The sequence below is a fragment of the Mytilus trossulus genome, chromosome 11 (genome assembly GCF_036588685.1).
Source record: "Mytilus trossulus isolate FHL-02 chromosome 11, PNRI_Mtr1.1.1.hap1, whole genome shotgun sequence".
Lineage (NCBI taxonomy): Eukaryota > Metazoa > Mollusca > Bivalvia > Mytilida > Mytilidae > Mytilus > Mytilus trossulus.
The window spans coordinates 58,797,643-58,817,544 of NC_086383.1; the positions used below are offsets into that span (position 1 = coordinate 58,797,643).

General features: G+C 33.7%; 1 protein-coding gene across 1 annotated transcript in view; it reads left to right on the forward strand.

Moving 5' to 3' along the window:
* Positions 1–2,432: 2,432 nt before the first annotated feature.
* The window catches only part of LOC134691357 (uncharacterized), a 98,072-nt gene continuing 80,602 nt past the window's right edge, over positions 2,433–19,902 (forward strand). Inside the window, exon 1 of the mRNA XM_063551842.1 lies at positions 2,433–2,488. The gene's annotated coding sequence lies outside the window, so the exon portion shown is untranslated. The remainder of the gene's footprint in view (positions 2,489–19,902) is intronic.

Sequence of the window (19,902 nt, forward strand, 5' to 3'; positions counted from 1 at the left end):
CTAGACGTCAATTCTAAAGACAGTCATCCAATGAGACAACAGCCAAAAGACATCTTTAGGTCGACATTAAGTGTAGTCTTGAAAACTAAAAAAGTTGTCAATACAATACTGGTAGTTGTGTTTCCCGTTTTCTAAACTGATAAACATCCTTTGGATAGGTATAGTAAAACGAATCGGCGTACATCGCCTCGGTTTTCTTCTTGGTATGCGTTGATCTGTTTCGTAACAAATTCACCAGCTTTATCAATTTTACAAAGCACCAAAGTTGCGCAGTATAATATCAACGATTAAATGGTTGACCTGGTGTGTAAGTCAATGATACAGCAACCCAACAACACATATATCCTAAAGACATATACATTGTCCTTTCCCTGGTGAGAGTCACTGGTCCTTTCCCTGGTGAGAGTCACAAGTCCTTCCCCAGTTGACAGTTACAGGTCCTTTCCCTGTTGACAGTCACTAGTCCTTTCCCTGATGAGAGTCACTAGTCCTTTCCCTGTTAACAGTCACTAGTCCTTTCCCTGTTGACAGTCACTAGTCCTTTCCCTGTTAAGAGTCAATAGTCCTTTCCCTGTTGACAGTCACTAGTCCTTTCCCTGGTGAGAGTCACTAGTCCTTTCCCTGGTGAGAGTCACTAGTCCTTTCCCTGGTGAGAGTCACAAATCCTTTCCCAGTTGACAATCACACTTTTTACTAGACCGGTTTGCTGGTCCTGATTTCCAACGAGCTAGCTAGCAAGGGAACGGTCCGTATGAAGACATAACCATAGCGGTCGCCTTATTTTGAGACTGACTAAAATACATGTCATTCATTAGTCTTACTCCTTTATACCGCGTGCATAGCGGGGCGGGGCACACGTATCTAAAGGTGCATCTGTTAAGAGTAATTGAAGCTAATTCCTCAGAAACTAAGCAACTTGTTATTGACTTTTCCATCATAAATTCTCTATTTTCCGAAAGGAAAGAGAAGATACAAACGGGACAATCAAAAATTTAATAAAAACACAAATACCTGTACCATGGCCAGTAGTACATTACAAACCTCAATACCTGTACAATGACCAAACATAACATAAAAACATCAATACCTGTACCACGGCCAAAAATACAATAAAAACCTTTAATACCTGCACCATAGCCTAAAATACAATAAAAACATCATTACCTGCACCATAGCCTAAAATACAATAAAAACATCAATACCTGTACCATGGCCAATAATACAAAAAAAACATCAATACATGTAGATCTACCATGGCCAAAGATACAATAAAAACCACCAATACCTGTACCATGGCTAAAAATACAACAAAAAACACAAATACCTGTACCATGGGCAAAAATTATATGAGAGAGAGAGAGAGAGAGAGAGAGCCAATTAAAAATGTCTTCTGATTGTGCGGTCATCCTTAATCAGAACGATAGTTGTAGGTGTGAGTGTATGCAAGTGGGAGAGAAAGGCTTTTTATTTTTACTTTGTGTGATTAAATGCTTGTTGTGAGCCCTATGATTAGAAAATAAAAAATATTTATCTTTATCTTTATCTGTACCATGGCCAGTAGTACATTACAAACCTCAATACCTGTACAATGACCAAAAATACAATAAAAACATCAATACCTGTACCACGGCCAAAAATACAATTAAAACCTTTAATACCTGCACCATAGCCTAAAATGCAATAAAAACATCATAACCTGCACCATAGCCTAAAATACAATAAAAACATCAATACCTGTACCATGGCCAATAACACAATAAAAACATCAATACATGTAGATCTACCATGGCCAAAGATACAACAAAAACCTTCAATACCTGTACCATGGCAAAAAGTACAATAAAAACACAAATACCTGTACCATGGCCAAAAATTATATATAAAGAGAGAGAGAGAGAGAGAGAGAGAGAGAGAGAGAGAGAGCCAATTAAAAATGTCTTCTGATTGTGCGGTCTATTTCGAATAAGTTCTTCTTTTCTTTTTAAAATTAACACGACTTGATTGTAAGCATGGGTTTATTTGTACAGATGTTCCTTGAATAGAGAATGAGTTTTACATTCACTTTAAACAACTGTTATGTATCAATTCTTCGTGTCATAGAGTTTTGAATTTCATTTCCATATGAAATCTTATGAATTCCGTATTGGTAACAACAAAGTTGCATTTCTGGCAACTAAAATCGAATGTTTACGTTTTATTTCGTGATTTTTATGATCTCACCAACCCTGCAACACTTACAAAAATCCTAAATTAAAGCAATGAAAACCTATATCGAAGCCCTCCTCTCCTTAATATTCATGTAAAGACACGTACAACCCTTTGTGCTTGAAGTCAACCAAGATATCTGAGGTCTTCCGAGTTAACAGTACGTCAGTGCTTTTATTTTTGTCTCGTTTTCATTACATATTTTCTCTTCCTGTGTTCATTACTAATCGAACTGAAGCCTTTTAAGGCAACAAGGCGTTGTTCTAACGTACTGCTCAGAAAGGTAAATATGATTAATTATATGATCATTTCCCTCACTGTGTTCAGATTTTTTTTTCAACTTTCAAGAAAGATAATTAAAAGGACTTTTCAAACAGTGAGAAAATTAGATGTTTATATGAATATGCACCATTTTCAAACGGTTCTGAAGAAAGACTAAACATAGGAAGAATCTGCATAAAATAGATTTCTAAACCTTATATAAATGAAATAAAAATTATGATCATTTTTTTTTAATCACAATGATCGAGGGACGACTGGACGATTTGATTGACGATTATATGTTAGAATTTCCAATTTTGAAATTATTATTCCAAAAACTATAAACTAAGACCAAGTGAAAAAAACATTTATGTATTCATAAAGACAATTATTTATTACTTATTAGTATATATCCAAAGTATTTCACAACAATTTATACAACACAGGAAAAGAACCAATAATTTTGATGAAGTCTTTCCTATCGGAGAATGCGTAAAAGAAGCTTCAAGTTTATTAATCAGAAAATTTCTAAACCCTGTTAAAACCTGATATATTGACATGATTGTCAAGAGAAATTTTTGTTTATCAAAATTTGTTTTACATCGATTTATGAGAAAAGAGCTAATTCCCGGAGAAGCGGAAACATTTTATCATGGGCAAATGTAGGAGGACGGAAATAGAAATTGAAACTTAAACTTTGAACTGTGTTATTATTTTACATCATTAAAACGGAAATATTGGTTTCATCAATATATAGATTTAAAATAAAATCTATATATTGGTGATTGGCGATTTGATTGATTTTATACAAATTGAAGAAGTTTTCGCTATGAGTATTTAATTTGGTTTCTATACAAATGTGTAGGTTTCTTTTTGAAAGGATCACTTCAGTAATATTTAAGAAAATTAAACAGACAAAATGCATTACGTTTTCCACTTTCAGTTATGGTTCAACCAGCCAAAAGTGTATGCAAAATGTTACCAAAATCTGTGACGTAGCTCATTTACTGTACCTTACCCTTTTAGAATTTTGTTGTTTGTGAAAACTGCCGAGTGTTACGTAATAGCATTTTAAAGTGTTACATGCTTTTTGCAAGCTATAACTTAAATTGCAACGAATAACATCGTAAAAGATAACTCAAGTGCTCGATTTTTCACTTGAGTAGAACGGTTTCTTATTATAAGAATCGTTCAAATGATATTCATGTCATTCATGGGTGAAGAAAAAACATTTTGTTTTATCTTTTGTTCATAATGCAAAGTTATCAACCTATTATGTCTGTTTGAGTAGCATTATATTTGATTATTTTAAGGATCAACTGTTTAACATAAAAGACTATGGAACGGTCAATATACAAGACTCAAGGGCGGATCCATTATTTTTTTAAAGGGGGGGGGCGTAACTCCAGAAAACGGAATATATATTTAAATCGGTATACATATTGATTTTGTTATCAATAAATTTAAACCAAAATAATTATTACTTTGCAGTTGTATATCATATTTGTTTTTCGTTTATCAATTTGGTTTGAACATACATCAGGCCGCCGTTATTTTTATAATTGTTTTACATTTGTCAATTTCTGGGCCTTTTATAGCTTGCTGTGCGGTGTATCAGTTTTGCTTATCATTGAAGGCCGTACGGTGACCTATAGTTTCTAATCGCTTAATTCTGCGTCATGATCTGAGATTACTATAAAACAGTGTTAAAGCAATCCCAGTTGGTCATTTTGGTCTCTGGTGGAGAGTCAGTGTCTCGCTGTGAACCATTCAGTGTACTACGGCATCAGAACTTATTTGTATAAAGTATTGCCGATTGACGGACAAATGTCAAACTGACATTTTTTTTCATTTTTTCTATGTAATCTTTATTTCTGCAAATAATGTTTTGGTCAGGCTACAATTTTCATTTGCCTGGTCAGTTGTCAGGCACAAAATTCATACTTTCAAGAAGACTTGTCATATGATCATATTATTACATAACAATTTGTAAATGAAAAATATATTCTAGTATGAATTAAGCATTGTATTGTCATTTTTGAAGATCAGCTGTTTAACATATTAGACTATAGAGCATTCAATTCAAGACTTAGGTGCGAAGAGACATTTTTTAACGATTTTATGTTAAAATATCATATAAATCGTGAGACTTAATAAACAAATTATGTATTGCAGTTCGCGTGCCGGTGATTCATTGATCATTTTTTCACACCTGAAGCATGTCGATTACCAGTAAATCGGCCCTTATTCACACACGAAGTGTGCCATTAATTAACCGTTATCAAAACAACTTCATGTCTGATCTAATCTTTCTGCATGTACGTTTGCACAAAATTTTAAAATGTATATTTCATCACAATACTACTATCATTTATATACGTATTGACATCAATTATACAGTAGCACATTTGGCTTGTAAAAGTATAAAAGTTAAAACAAAAATTAAGCCAATATTTAGAAGAATTATGAGAGACGTATTAAAAAAAACTAGTATCACTAATATTTACACACACATTGTAAGAGTTTTATCATAAAACATTTTTACAAGGCTTTGTTGCTATTAATAATAGTAATATGGGTTTCTCAAAACTTGGGTTTTTCAACGTTTAAGCCATGCATTTTCTTTTCGGTGAGGATGGTGATTGTTTAAGTATAACTCAACGGTCTTTGATGTTCATAGTGCCGCACTTATACCGATTTTTTGTTTTCATTTACTTCTCTCCGTTTATTCGACTTTTAACAAATCCATTCTATTTTTGTAGGTATGTTATCCACTAATGACCACTGATTAGCATATTGTGTAGTCATAATTATTTTAATGTGCATATCAAATAAATTGCCGTCCAAACAATTTCAAACAATCGATTCTAAGGAATACTAATGATTATAACGATTAGCATTACATAAGCTTATTTTATTAACATTGAAAGTTGTTTTTTTCATTTGTATTTTGCTATATAATGATATACGAAAGAAAGTTACAATAACTATGCATATAAACTAGATAAATAATATCAAATAAAACATGGTTACGAGTTGGTAAAAATAGGGTACGAGTTGGTTGAGTACGACTTGCCGAAAGTACGAGTTGTCGTGTACCCTTAAAATTTCCGGAAACAATTCCTGAAACGATTTGTATATTATGTGCATTAGTTTCCCGCTTCATGTCAAAATATTTTTCCAGTTACGATTGACGGATTGTGACAGAAATGACAATACCAGACGGTTTTGGTCAAACATGCAACAAGACGTATTCTAGGTTTTGTGACTACACAAGGAAGTATGTTATTATATTGTTAAAATAAGACGTGCATTTTGAAAATATTGGTCACACAGCCGGACAGCAAATCCACAGGCACTTGTTTCTTTCCATTGGAAGCTTCTATTTTTTATATGGATAGTCGACCTTCCAATGGATAGAAACAAGTGCCTGTGAGCAAATCTCAGGTTGTCATATATGTAGCACAGGCTCTTTGCCACTTGTTTCTGTCAATGGGGGGTTCTATCCACTTTCGTACGAGTGTGGATAGTAATTAAAACCCCCAAGGTAACAAGACACAAGTGCCTGTGATATGTAGTTCTTTCAAACAGCTGATCTATATGAGTGTCTCCCCTGAATGGTGACATAGGCGGATCCAGGGGGGGCAGCCCCCCCCCCCCCCCCCCTTTGTGGGAAAAATTTGGTTGATTATATTGAGAATCACTGACGCATGACTGGAGAGGGCCCCCTTTTAGGTCAGTCAGTGGGTCCCCCCTTATGAAAATATCTGCTTGGATCCACCAGTGTAATGTACTCTTTAGTTTGAACTGGGACTATTATTCATTTTGTACTAACAGGACTGGAAACTGATCGATCTGTTGAGATTTCATTGCCCCGATAGCGAATGTAAACAAGAGATTTAAGGAAACAAGTCAGCATATATAGAATACTGTTAAAATTGGTGGATTTGAAAAAAAAGAATAATTATTAAATTAATTAGTTTAAATGCAAAAAATAGATATTATTAATGAAAAATTATTAAGTTGTCAATATATTAGTGTTTAAAATAAACCTGATATACAGTCAAAATGCCGGCGCTTCACTTGACCGCTAAGAAAACAACGTGTCAAAGGTTAACAGATCATTAATAATTCTGATAAAACAATAAGTGTGCAATAAAAACAATGTTGACAATTTCAATTCCTAATTAATTCATTTAACAAAAGTTACCCGGGTCTCATGAAAAATTTCCACACTGTTTTTAACTTATGTGAACCTGGGAACAGTATATCTAATATATATGTTCCTGTGTGAACTTTGTGTTTACACCAATTATTTCAATATGGCAATGCATGGTCAGGCCTACTTTTGTAGTTCTAATTGTGGACCCTAGTGTACATATTATCACGTAGTTATATTGAGCCAGAAAAATCGCCAATTCCTAAATTTTGTCGCCAGTTTTGAAACCTTGGGCTTGGAGCAAACTTTAGTACCAGCTAGAATCTTTATTTCTTCTACCAAAATTTAAACAATGTTCAATTTTAATTTCTTATGCACTCAGTCTGCACTGTACATCATTTAACATGTAATACTAAGTCAGTTATTGCCATATTGGGTATATATATACATACAACTAAACAATGATTTGTACTTTATTTTCTTTTGTCAGTATTTCATACATGTATGTAGTCTAGAAGAATATAAATTAGCTCATGGTCTGTATATATCATGTATATGCTACAGAATAGAGAAAATGTCTTTAAATTCAAATATAAAGAATAGAAAAAAATGGGTAATTGAACATGTTGAATGAAGAAAAAAAATAAAAGGTGTTTAAATTTACAGAATAGTGAAAATTTGTATAAAAAATAAAGAATACAGAAAAAGATGACAAAAGGCATCCTACATTCTACCCATACTGCTACTAAGACCCTCTTTCACCCTTTTCATAACTCAAAAGACATAAACATATAAATTCTAAAGCAATAAATTATGTAGACATGTCTTAATAGGTACATTTGTATCTCAATGAAATGAAAAGTAAAGTTGAATTATCTTTCTTTATTCGGGTGTGCTCATCCTTTGGAGAATTATACACAGTTCTAAAAAGAAGTAAATGGGCTCAACAAAATGGCGGCCCGTTTTGGTTATTTTCATATCCTAACACAGTAACTGAGGGCAGTCAAAGACAAATGTCGTCTGAATTTGCTATTTTTTAACGAAAAACAAGTACAATGAAGTAAATGACGTTTTTTAACAAGTTGATTATGGTTTTCGACTTCCTGTCAGTTACACTTTCTTCCTACAACTACGGTTAACATTACAAATTGTGTTTTCGTATGAACATTTCTTCAAATGAAATAGACAAAATGCTGACCAACCAATTCTATTTGAATTAATTAATGTTGATGATCATTAATGACCCATCTGATCTAACAAATTTAAAAGATTATGACACCTGTTGTAACCGTTGATTAGCTTGGGGTTGTAAACAAAGCCATACACTTGTCGCCAGGTAAAATTTTGTACAATTTATTTTACTAATTAAAATGAAGATCGATATTGTCAAGAAATGAAAAAAATCACATAGGAAAATGTTGGCGCAAGAAATATCGCCAGCAGCCGTATTTTGTCGCTAGATGAAATAAAAAATCGCAAATTGTGACATTGGCGACGCACAGCATGGTCCCTGGCATCATAGTCATGATAGTCTTTGGACGTGTCATATCCCAAAGTCTGATCACTTTGACCTTTACTTTGTCCTTTGATACCTATATAGTAAAATCTTGTACAATTTGTGTCTGGGTCATATCTTTTTAGCTCACCTGGCCTAAAAGGCCATAGGAGCTTTTCTCATCACTTGGCGTCCGTCGTCGTCTGTCGTCGTTAACAATTTTTCAAACATCTTCTCCTCTGAAACTACTGAATGGATTTGAATGAAACTTAGCATTATTGTTCCTTAGATTATTCTGCTCAAAGTGTGCGCTTCGATTTTTGATCCGTCAAAAAACATGGCCGCCGTTACTTAAAATAAAACACAGGGGTCAAATGCAGTTTTTGGCTTATATCTCAAAAACCAAAGCATTTAGAGCAAATCTGACAAGGGGTAAAAATTTTCATTAGGTCAAGATCTATCAGCCCTGCAATTTTCAGATGAATCAAACAACCCATTGTTGGGTTGCTGCCACTTAATTGGTAATTTTAAGGAAATTTTGCAGTTTTGGGTCATTATCTTGAATATTATTATAGATAAAGATAAACTGTAAACAGCAAAAATGATCAGCAAAGTAAGATCTACCAAAAAGTAAATATGACCAAAATTGTCAATTGATCCCTTAAGGGGTTATTGTCCTTTAATGACAATTTTTCACAATTTGTTCATCATATTTGCCAACTTTAAAAAATCTTCTCCTCTAAAACTACTCAACCAAGTTCAACTAAACTTCAACTGAATGATCAGTAGGGTGTATAAAATAAAGTTTGTGCTTTATTTTTTATTTCGTCAAAAAACATGGCTGTCCTGGCTAAAAATAGAACACAGGGTAAAATGCAGTTTTTCGCTTATATCTCAAAAACTCCAGCATTTAGAGCAAATAAGACAAGAATTTAAAGTATTTATTAGGTCAAGGTCTACCTGTCCTGAAATTTTCAGCCGAATTGGGTAACTGGTTTTTCAGGTATAATGCCCCTGAATTGATGATTTTAAAGAAATTTTGCAGTTTTTGGTTATTATCTTGAATATTATTATAGAAACAGATAAACTGTTAAAACATGGGTGTGGAAATGCTATGCCCGACTCGTACATTTGAACAACCGGACAAGTAATAGACCACTTTCGAGTTCATCCGTCACCGGCAAAAACTCGTCAATTATACACGCCTTTATGACGTCATTTACCAGATAGAGGGGCTTGCCTGTATCCCTGCACTATTTAAGTTCATCAAGCGTCTTAGTGATCGTCTTTGATCAGAATAAACTAGAAATAATGGTTGCTCTGTAGGTACTTACTGAAAATTCCCTAATGACAGCAGTGTTGATTGTCAATTTTGAGAATTCAATTTGCCGAATAATTCGTACAATATAGAATTATAGTTTTCCAACCACTCGCTCAACATGGGAAGGGAAGTGACAACGCCCCTAAACGCACAAATGACGATGATAAAGGCGCGTATAATTGACGAGTTTTTTCCGGTGAAGGATGAACTTGAAAGTGGTCTATTATTTTTGTCTCGGTTGCCCGTGGACAAGTAAAAAAAATATACCAGACGTTCAAATCCAACAAAAATACAGAATTAATTCCAAAACGTATAGAGATGTTTAATTTATGTAAAGAAACCAATAGTCAGCGAGTAAAAACATCAATGTCCATGACGATAAATATTACATAATACCGAAATAGATCGATAACGAAATTGATAAACAAAAATAGGTATGCGAACCCGAGTCGCGTAACATTGCATTGACTTTGTCCATTGACCCGGGATCGTCGATTAGGTTTTATCCATTACTCACCGGAAGTATCATTTCTTTAGTTTTTGTATCGACAGTCAGATTGATAAATATTGAAGACACCGGTCAAGCAAGACAAAAAGAGTTAGGAGTCGAGTAGAAAACCTAAAACGCAGTATTTTGAAAAAGATTTGGAAGCTAGAATTTCAGACATCGTGTATATTAGATTCTGTATGGAAATTCGTAAAATAAATAATTTGTTACAATTTTTACACAAAAACTGCTGTAAAATCGTCCTCTGCATGTTATCTCATTGGATGGTTTCCTGTTAGGTTTCTGTCCCATTGATGTTAACCCATTTCCTACTTTCCTAAAGTTTATACACAATATAAACAAATGGATTTCATTTGTTTGTGATACATAAAAGTGCTAAGAATCATATATTAGCTAACGATGAAATACTTCAATATTTATTGGGACCATCAGGGCAAGTAACTTTTTTACGGACAAGTAAAATTTACAGTTTTACTTGCCCAGGGACAAGTGCTCACAACAAATATTTCCACACCCCTGGTTAAAAGCAAAAATATTAAGCAAAGTAAGATCTACAAATAAGTCAATTTGACCAAAATTGTCAATTGACCCCTTAAGGAGTTATTGCCCTTTAAAGACTCTTTGACAATTTGTTCATCATGTTGAGGCCAAAAAAAAATATATGTCTGTTTCCTGCTTCCAAGGCCAAAAAAACAGGGTCGGTAGGTCGGGATTTCTTTAATCCCTTTAAAGAAGCTTTAATTGAATAATCCTCCAAGTGCTGACGTTTTTAAACTCGTTTATTGTGGCACATTTGTGCTGGGAGCAGCCATTCTTTGTTTGGGCATAGTAAAATACGGATCTGGATCGGACCAGAACCGATTTTTTCAGGACTGGAACCGATTTTTTTCCGGATTTGAATAAAAAGATCTAGGGTCGGGTGGTTTGAGTCAGGGTCGGTCGGAAACAGGAAACAGACATATATTTTTTTTTGGCCTGACATACTTTTAAAAAAAAATGTCCTTAGAAACTGCTGTATCAATTTCAGCCAAACTTAGGCTAAATGAGTTTCAGAGTATCTAGTATAAATTTTATATTTCATTTCCTTGTATGTCAAGAAACATAGCTACTATGGCTAAAATAGAACATTGGAGAAAACGATTTTTTTTTGCTTTTGAAGAAAATAGGATGATTCAAAGAACATTTAAATAAATTGAAAAGCCAAAACAATCATTGATGAGAGATTTAACCAAAAAAATTAAGGTGAGCGATTCAGGCTCTTGAGAGCCTCTTGAGAGCCTCTTGAGAGCCTCTTCTTTAAGATTGACCTATAACTAACAATGTGCAGAGCTCGATCCAGATAAGCTGCGTATTTACGTGATCACGCAATAAAAATAATTGAAAACCCAATGCTATTGCCCATTGCAGCGTTCTTAAACCCAATTCATTCAAAGGAAAAACCCAATAATTTGTCACAACCATGAGTTTTTAACGCTTTTAGTCGCTATCGTATGCGTTATTTGCCCTTATCTATAACATAGTTCTCGCGTAAATCTATTTTTGTTATATTGAAAATTGGAAATGTCCTTTTGTTCTAAAAATAGAGCATTGAAAGGGTCCCTGTTGAAATTTTCCATTACCATGTGGTGATGAAAACATTGCGATCTTCTCTGTCTTTATCCAATAAGCGTTAGTCATGTCATCTTATCTGGAGCTCTGAATGTGTCAACTCAACACAGAGGCAATGCATATATATCAAATGAATGGCTGAAAACCAAAAATTGCCTCAATGATGAATTTCACAGAAGAGACTATTAAAAATGTCTTGCGGTAAAGTAATCAAGTACGTCTATAAAACTAGTGTGTATTACATGTAACTTTTTATTCCTGTCTATATATTGCCCTTGTTATGCCTCGGCAATAGCAGAGGGGGCAATTAGTTTTATCCTTGTCCGTCTGTACGTACATACATCCATACGTCCCAAAATTGGTTTCCATTCTCTAACTTTAGTTTGCCTCAACCAAATGTTATAAAACTTATACACAATGCTTATAACCACTAAACACAGATCAAATTTGAATTTTAGAGGCGTCACTTTCACCATTCTAGAGTTATGCCCATTTACAAATGAAAAAAATGCTGGAATTTTTCGTTTTCATTCTCTAACTTTAGTTTGTCCCAACCAGATGTTATGAAACTTATACACAATGCTTATTACTACAAAACACAGATTCGATTTGGATATTGGTGGCCTAATTTGTACCATTCTAGGGTTATGCCCCTTTAGAAATTGAAAAATTGCTGAATTTTTGTTTCTGTTCTCTAACTTAAGTTTGCCTCAACTAAATGTGTTGAAACCTATACGCAATGCTTATTACCACAAAAATCAGATCACGTACAAATTTGGGTAGCCCAACCTTTACAGTTCTTGAGAAATTAAATAAGAGATTTGGTATTTTTTTGCGAATGAACCAGTGCTATCCAAAAGAGTTCAAAAGAGGAAGATATATAAACAGTTATAGGTCACCATACAGTCGTCAACAATAAGAAAAACTCATACCATATAGTAAGCTATAAAAAGTCCTGATATGCAAAATGGTGAACAATTCTAACAAAAAATCTAACGGCTTAATTAGTAACAATACAATTTACTAAAAACAAATATGAAGGACCTAAATCAATAAAAAATAATAAAATCACAGGCCATGTCATGCGATGGGCACATTAAGAAATTAACAGAGCTTTCTGTATATTTGATTACTTTAAATCTACAGTTTAAGGTTGCAATAGAAAATATCATTGATGTCATTAGTTTCTTTTACATAAAGTTAAGGCCAAAGTAGAAGTGGTACACCCCGATAAGTTGTGAAAATATTTCTATATTTTTTATTAAATTGAATTTTGTCCAGTGTAATTTTTTCTTGTCCATGGGCAACCTAGTTCAAAAAATTTACTTGTCCGGTTGTTCAAATGTACGAGTCGGACATAGCAATTCCACACTCCCGACGGATCATTGATAAATTTAGATGCACTCTTGTTTTTTTAATAAATAACCACAAGAAGACTAATTTAATGACAAGAATTTTGTTTTAAAGCGACAGGAAATTTAAAGTATTTCAACAAATTAACTATGAAGAAACATGTGCTCAAGTCAGGTAATAAAGTACTAGATGTATTAATGTTTTAATTATACATACTTGTATTTAAGTGATTTTTAATATTTATAATAATTAATTATAAATAGTAGGTTAAGGAAATAAACTTTTCAAGAAAATAGCTGAGTTTTTTAACGACCACACAATATTTGCGTTCATATATTGCTATCACGTCAGCATCCAAAGACATTTGGTTTCAAGACAATAGCTAAAAGTTTAAGTGTATGGATCACTATGAAATTTAATCAAAAGGTTCAATACCACAAAAGCAAGGTTGGAATTGTTTTTGGGGGTGATGGTCCCAACCGTTAAGAATTAGGGACCAAAAAGGGGACCAAAACAAGCATTTGTCTAGTTTCAGGACAATAACTTGTGTATATGTATATTGATTGCTCTGAAATTGTACCACAAGGTTTTATACCACAAGTAGAAGGTGTGGATTCATTTTGGTGGTAATTGCCCAAACCGTTCAGGTATTAGGGGCCTAAGTAAGGATTTTTCTAGTTTTCAGACAATAACTTTTGTTTAAATGTATGGCTGTCTCTTGTACCACATTTTACAAAAAGAAAAATTTCTTCAAATATTTTTATTTTTTGGAAAAAGGGGGGGGGGGGTTCAATTTTTTTCCCTCAAGATTTAAGAAATTATTAATTTTCCAAAAAAAGAAATGAGGGTTTTTAATTACAATTTATTTTGCTTATACTTATACTTTGTACATGTTGTATATATAGTCTGAAATTAGATTTAATAAGTATTGCACAACAGCAAGAAATCTTAAATTGAATATAAATTCAAATCATATAACCAATTTCTTTGACTACATTTATTCGATGTCAGAAACCTATAATGTGTGAAATATTTTATTACAATCCAAATTTAGACCTGTTTCAAGCTTGAATATTGTGTGAACATTTTTGCCCCAACTGTTCAGGGTAAAAATGGACCTCTGCTGTCGTATCCAGCTGCACTCGGTGAAGCACATTTTTTTGTAATATAAAAGATACTGGTATGTATAACAAGGTTGGGTGGTAAATACCCCAGTTTATCTAATGAACTACAATGTACATGTACATCATGTACATGTTAACTCTCTAAAAGGGGAGATAAGCAAGAACTAGCTGGTTCATTTACATCAGTGCTTTTTGGGGAAGACGGCTTTTTATAGTGTGGAAAACCCCCCAACAAAGCTTACTGAGAATGATGAGATGGGGAGACACAAATGAATAAATTGACTTTAAACATTTTTTTACACATTTCCCTTCTGTTTCTATCGAAATTATTGTATATATTGAGCTCTCCTTTACACTATTTACGTTTCTTTTACAATCCGGAATAATCAGTATGACGAGATATTCTAAATATATCCAACCTACATTATATTTTATAGTGACGTCATTGTTGGAATGCCACACTACGCATAAGCAGGGATATCCTTCACTGGTTGTTTAAATCATTCTCAAAGATTGTGCACTTATTAAAAAATAGTATTTGTTAAATTTAAACATAATGATGTTTGCTGTAGATGATTCAAACGTCAACATGCAATACTTTAATTTGTAGGTCAACAACTTTCAAAGTAAACAGGAAGTCTGAGAGGCTACATGAGATCGGAGAGAGAAATGATCTATCCATTTTTAGCTCACCTGGCCCGAAGGCGTCCGACGTCGTTAACTTTTAGAAAAATCTTCTCCTCTGAAACTACTGGGCCAAATGAAACCAAACTTGGCCACAATCATCAGTTGGGTATCTAGTTTAAAAAATGTGTGGCGTGACCCGCCAAACCAAACAAGATGGCCGCCATGGTTAAAAATAGAACATATGGGTAAAACGCAGATTTTGGCTTATAACTCAAAAACCAAAGCATTTAGAGCAAATCTGACACGGGATAAATTGTTCATCAGGTCAAGTTCTATCTGCCCTGAAATTTTCAGATGAATCAGAGAACCTGTTGTTGGGTTGCTGTCCCTGAATTGGTAATTTTAAGAAAATTTTGCTGTTTTTGGTTATTATCTTGAATATTAATATTATAGATAGAGTTAAACTGTAAACAGCAAAAATGTTCAGCAAAGTAAGATTTACAAATAAGTCAACATGACAAAAATGGTCAACTGAGCCCCCTAAGGAGTTATTGTCCTTTAATATAGTCAATTTTCATAAAATTTGTAAATTTTTACTCCTGGTTACATTTTCCACAGAAACTACTGGGCCAAGTTCATTATAGATAGTGATAATTGTAAGCAGCAAGAATGTTCAGTAAAGTAAGATGTACAAACATATCACCATCACCAAAACACAATTTGGCATGAATCCATCTGCTTCCTTTGTTTAATATTCACATAGACCAAGGTGAGCGACACAGGCTCTTTAGAGCCTCTAGTTTTCTGTAAAGCTCTGTTTTGAGAATCTTCCTCCAATTCAGGAGCACCTCAATTTATGAGCTTATTATCCACTAAAATAAACACTTAAAATAAGATATTTAGTTTATGATAAGTAGTCTCTCATTAAAACTAAATTTTGTGTACCAACATAATCATTGTAATAGTTTCAAAAAAAATTACAAATGTTGCATTTTGTAGTTTAAACCTATTTATTCATGAAATTTTACAAATATTTCAAAATGTAGGATTTGGAAACAAGCTTCACACAATCATATTGTTATTTTTATTAGTACCTGTATCCCTGTGATGAGAGTTGCAACTGGGAACTTTATCAATTGAGATTTAAAACTGAATAGATTTTTCAGTCCTAACTTTTTTAAGAAAAAAATTAAAAATCTTAAGAGTACTGTCACAAAAAATGGAAAATGACCCTAGCGGGCAGTTCAGTCACTATTAAGATTTCAAAAATAATTGTAGTTGTTGTAAAATGACAGAATTCAACTAGTTGAATTTTAGATAATTAATTATCAACTTTAATTGAATGTTTAGATTTAGAAGATGCAGATCTCTTCCATTGATCTAAATTGAATTCTTAACTAAAGAAACGAAATTACATTAAACAACAATTGATTCCAATAGTGCCAACCTTCCACATGTTTTAGCTGTTCTTTTTTTTTTCATTCTTTATATGAAGACTATCAAAAGATACCCAAACATTGCAATCATTACAATATAAATTGTATATAAAAATGGAGTTGTTAACTAAGAAATCAGCTATATGAATTTAGATCATGGGAGACATGGTTTTCAATAAGGCAGTCAATTAGTCATGAACTCATGAAAATCTATCTGACTCGTCTTTTCAAAACTGCTGAGCCTAAAGATGCATAAGGATTGTAACATTTTGTAGACCAACTAAGCGAATTCGAACACACATGTATCACCATTTTATAGCAAATTTTAATATTTAAAAATTATCTAAATTTGATGTCATTTCCGTGATCTTTTTTATCATGAAGACTTAAACAATAAATATGTAGCAATAAGATTTCTTCTCACTGCTGGAACTCACCATGGTCATTAATGACAATTCCCTGGACTCGCCTTTAAAAGTCCTAAGTCAGAACCCTAGGAGGTCTATGTAAAACAGTCAGCAACCAATCAACGAGACAGGTCAAAATGGTATTCGCCAATACATTCCCTTGACTCTCCTTCAAAAGTCCTGAGGCAGAACCCTAGGAGGTCTATGTCAAACAGACAGAAACCAATCAATGAGACAGGTCAAAATGGTATTCACCAATAAATTCCCTGGACTCTCCTTCAAAAGTCCTTAGGCAGAACCCTAGGAGGTCTATGTCAAACAGACAGAAACCAATCAATGAGACAGGTCAAAATGATATTCACCAATAAATTCCTTCGACTTTTCTTGAAAAGTCCTTAGGCAGAACCCTAGGAGGTCTATGTCAAACAGACAGCAACTAATCAACGGGACAGGTCAAAATGGTATTCAACAAACGATGGCCTTCTTGATCAAATTTTGCGGCCTTGGTTACCGAGCGGTCTAAGTAGTCGACCTACTGTATCACTAGCCTGTCAACACTGAGCATGCTGAGGTTGGGAGTTCAATTCCTACATGGGGCTGGAGCACTCGACCTACTGTATCACTAGCCGGTCAACACTGAGGTTGGGAGTTCAATTCCTACATGGGGCTGGAGCACTGGACTCCAATCTTAATTGACTAGGAGTGTCAGTTTTTCTACTGTTTTTCCACTGAAGGTTTGTGGTCTCTCTCCTGGCACTCCGATTCCCTACACTAATAAAAACAGCCCAATTGTGTTGAAAGTGACATTAAACATTTTTTTTCTAATTAAAATGAAACATTTATATTTCCAGATTGAACATCTATTGTTTGTATATATTTGATCCTTGTCCAGATAATTAGATAATTGTCCAGTCAATGTGAACCTTATGCAGTCAATTAGATAATTGTCCAGTCAATGTGAACCTTATGCAGTCTAGTTGCTATTTAAGGTAAGTGTACATTAATATATATATGTGAACTATATGCAGGACTATTTACTATGTAACCAATCAAAGAAACATGTCAAAATGGTCCCATATGTCAATGCAACAGTAACCAATCAATGAAACATGTCAAAATGGTCCCATAAGTGAATGAGACAGTAACCAATTAAAGAAACATGTCAAAATGGTCCCATATGTCAATGCAACAGTAACCAATCAATGAAACATATCAAAATGTTCATATATGTCAATGCAACAGTAACCAATCAATGAAACATGTCAAAATTGTCCCATATGTCAATGCAACAGTAACCAATCAATGAAACATGTCAAAATGGTCCCGTAAGTGAATGAGACAGTAACCAATCAATGAAACATGTCAAAATGGTCCCATATGTCAAAAAGACAGTAACTAATCAATGAAACATGTCAAAATGGTCCCATATGTCAATAAGACAGTAACAAATCAAAGAAACATGTCAAAATGGTCCCATATGTCAATGAGACAGTAACCAATCAATGAAACATGTCAAAATGGTCCCATATATATCAATGAGACAGTAACCAATCAAAGAAACATGTCAAAATGGTCCCAAATGTCAATGAGACAGTAACCAATCAAAAAAACATGCCAAAATGGTCCCATATGTCAATGAGACAGTAATCAATCAATGAAACATGTCAAAGTGGTCCCATATGTCAATGAGGCAGTAACCAATCAATGAAACATTTCAAAATGGTTCTATATGTCAATGAAACAGTAACCAATCAATGAAACAGTAACCAATCAATGAAACATGTGAAAATGGTCCCATATGTCAATGATACAGTAACCAATCAATGAAACATGTCAAAATGGTCCCATATGTCAATGCAACAGTAACCAATCAATGAAACATGTCAGAATGGTCCCATAAGTGAATGAGACAGTAACCAATCAATGAAACATTTCAAAATGGTTCTATATGTCAATGAAACAGTAACCAATCAATGAAACATGTGAAAATGGTCCCATATGTCAATGATACAGTAACCAATCAATGAAACATGTTAAAATGGTACCATATGTCAATGCAACAGTAACCAATCAATGAAACATGTCAAAATGGTCCCATAAGTGAATTAGACAGTAACCAATCAAAGAAACATGTCAAAATGGTCCCATATGTCAATGATACAGTAACCAATCAATGAAACATGTCAAAATGGTCCCATAAGTGAATGAGACAGTAACCAATCAAGGAAACATGTCAAAATGGTCCCATATGTCAATGCAACAGTAACCAATCAATGAAACATGTCAAAATGGTCTCATATGTCAATGCAACAGTAACCAATCAATGAAACATGTCAAAATTGTCCCATATGTCAATGCAACAGTAACCAATCAATGACAAAAGGCCAAAATGGTCCCATAAGTGAATGAGACAGTAACCAATCAATGAAACATGTCAAAATGGTCCCATATGTCAAAAAGACAGTAACCGATCAATGTAACATGTCAAAATGGTCCCATATGTCAATGAGACAGTAACCAGTCAATGAAACATGTCAAAATGGTCCCATATGTCAAAAAGACAGTAACCAATCAATGAAACTTGTCATAATGGTTCCATATATATTAATGAGACAGTAACCAATCAAAGAAACATGCCAAAATGGTCCTATATATATGTCAATGAGAAAGTAACCGATCAAAGAAACATGTCAAAATGGTCCCCTATATCATTGGGACAGTAACCAATCAATGAACCATGTCAAAATGGTCCTATATTATAAGTCTCAATGAGAAAGTAACCGATCAAAGAAACATGTCAAAATGGTCCCATATGTCAATGAGACAGTAACTTATCAATGAATCATGTCAAAATGGTCCCATATGTCAATGAGACAGTAACCAATCAAAGAAACATGCCAAAATGGTCCCATATGTCAAAAAGACAGTAACCAATCAATGAAACATGTCAAAATGGTCCCCTATTTCATTGAGACAGTAACCAATCAATGAAACATGTCAAAATGGTCCCATATATATCAATGAGACAGTAACCAATCAAGGAAACATGTCAAAATGGTCCCATATGTCAATGAGACAGTAACCAATCAAAGAAACATGTCAAAATGGTCCCCTATATCATTGAGACAGTAACCAATCAATGAACCATGTCAAAATGGTCCTATATATATGTCAATGAAAAAGTAACCGATCAAAGAAACATGTCAAAATGGTCCCATATGTCAATGAGACAGTAACCAATCAATGAATCATGTCAAAATGGTTCCATATATGTCAATAAAACAGTAACCAATGAAAAAAAACATGCCAAATAGTCTTCAACAATAGACAATATAACATGTTATCTAAATTGTCTTGTGAAGGAAAGACAAATTTGTAATAATTATCTCAATCTGAAA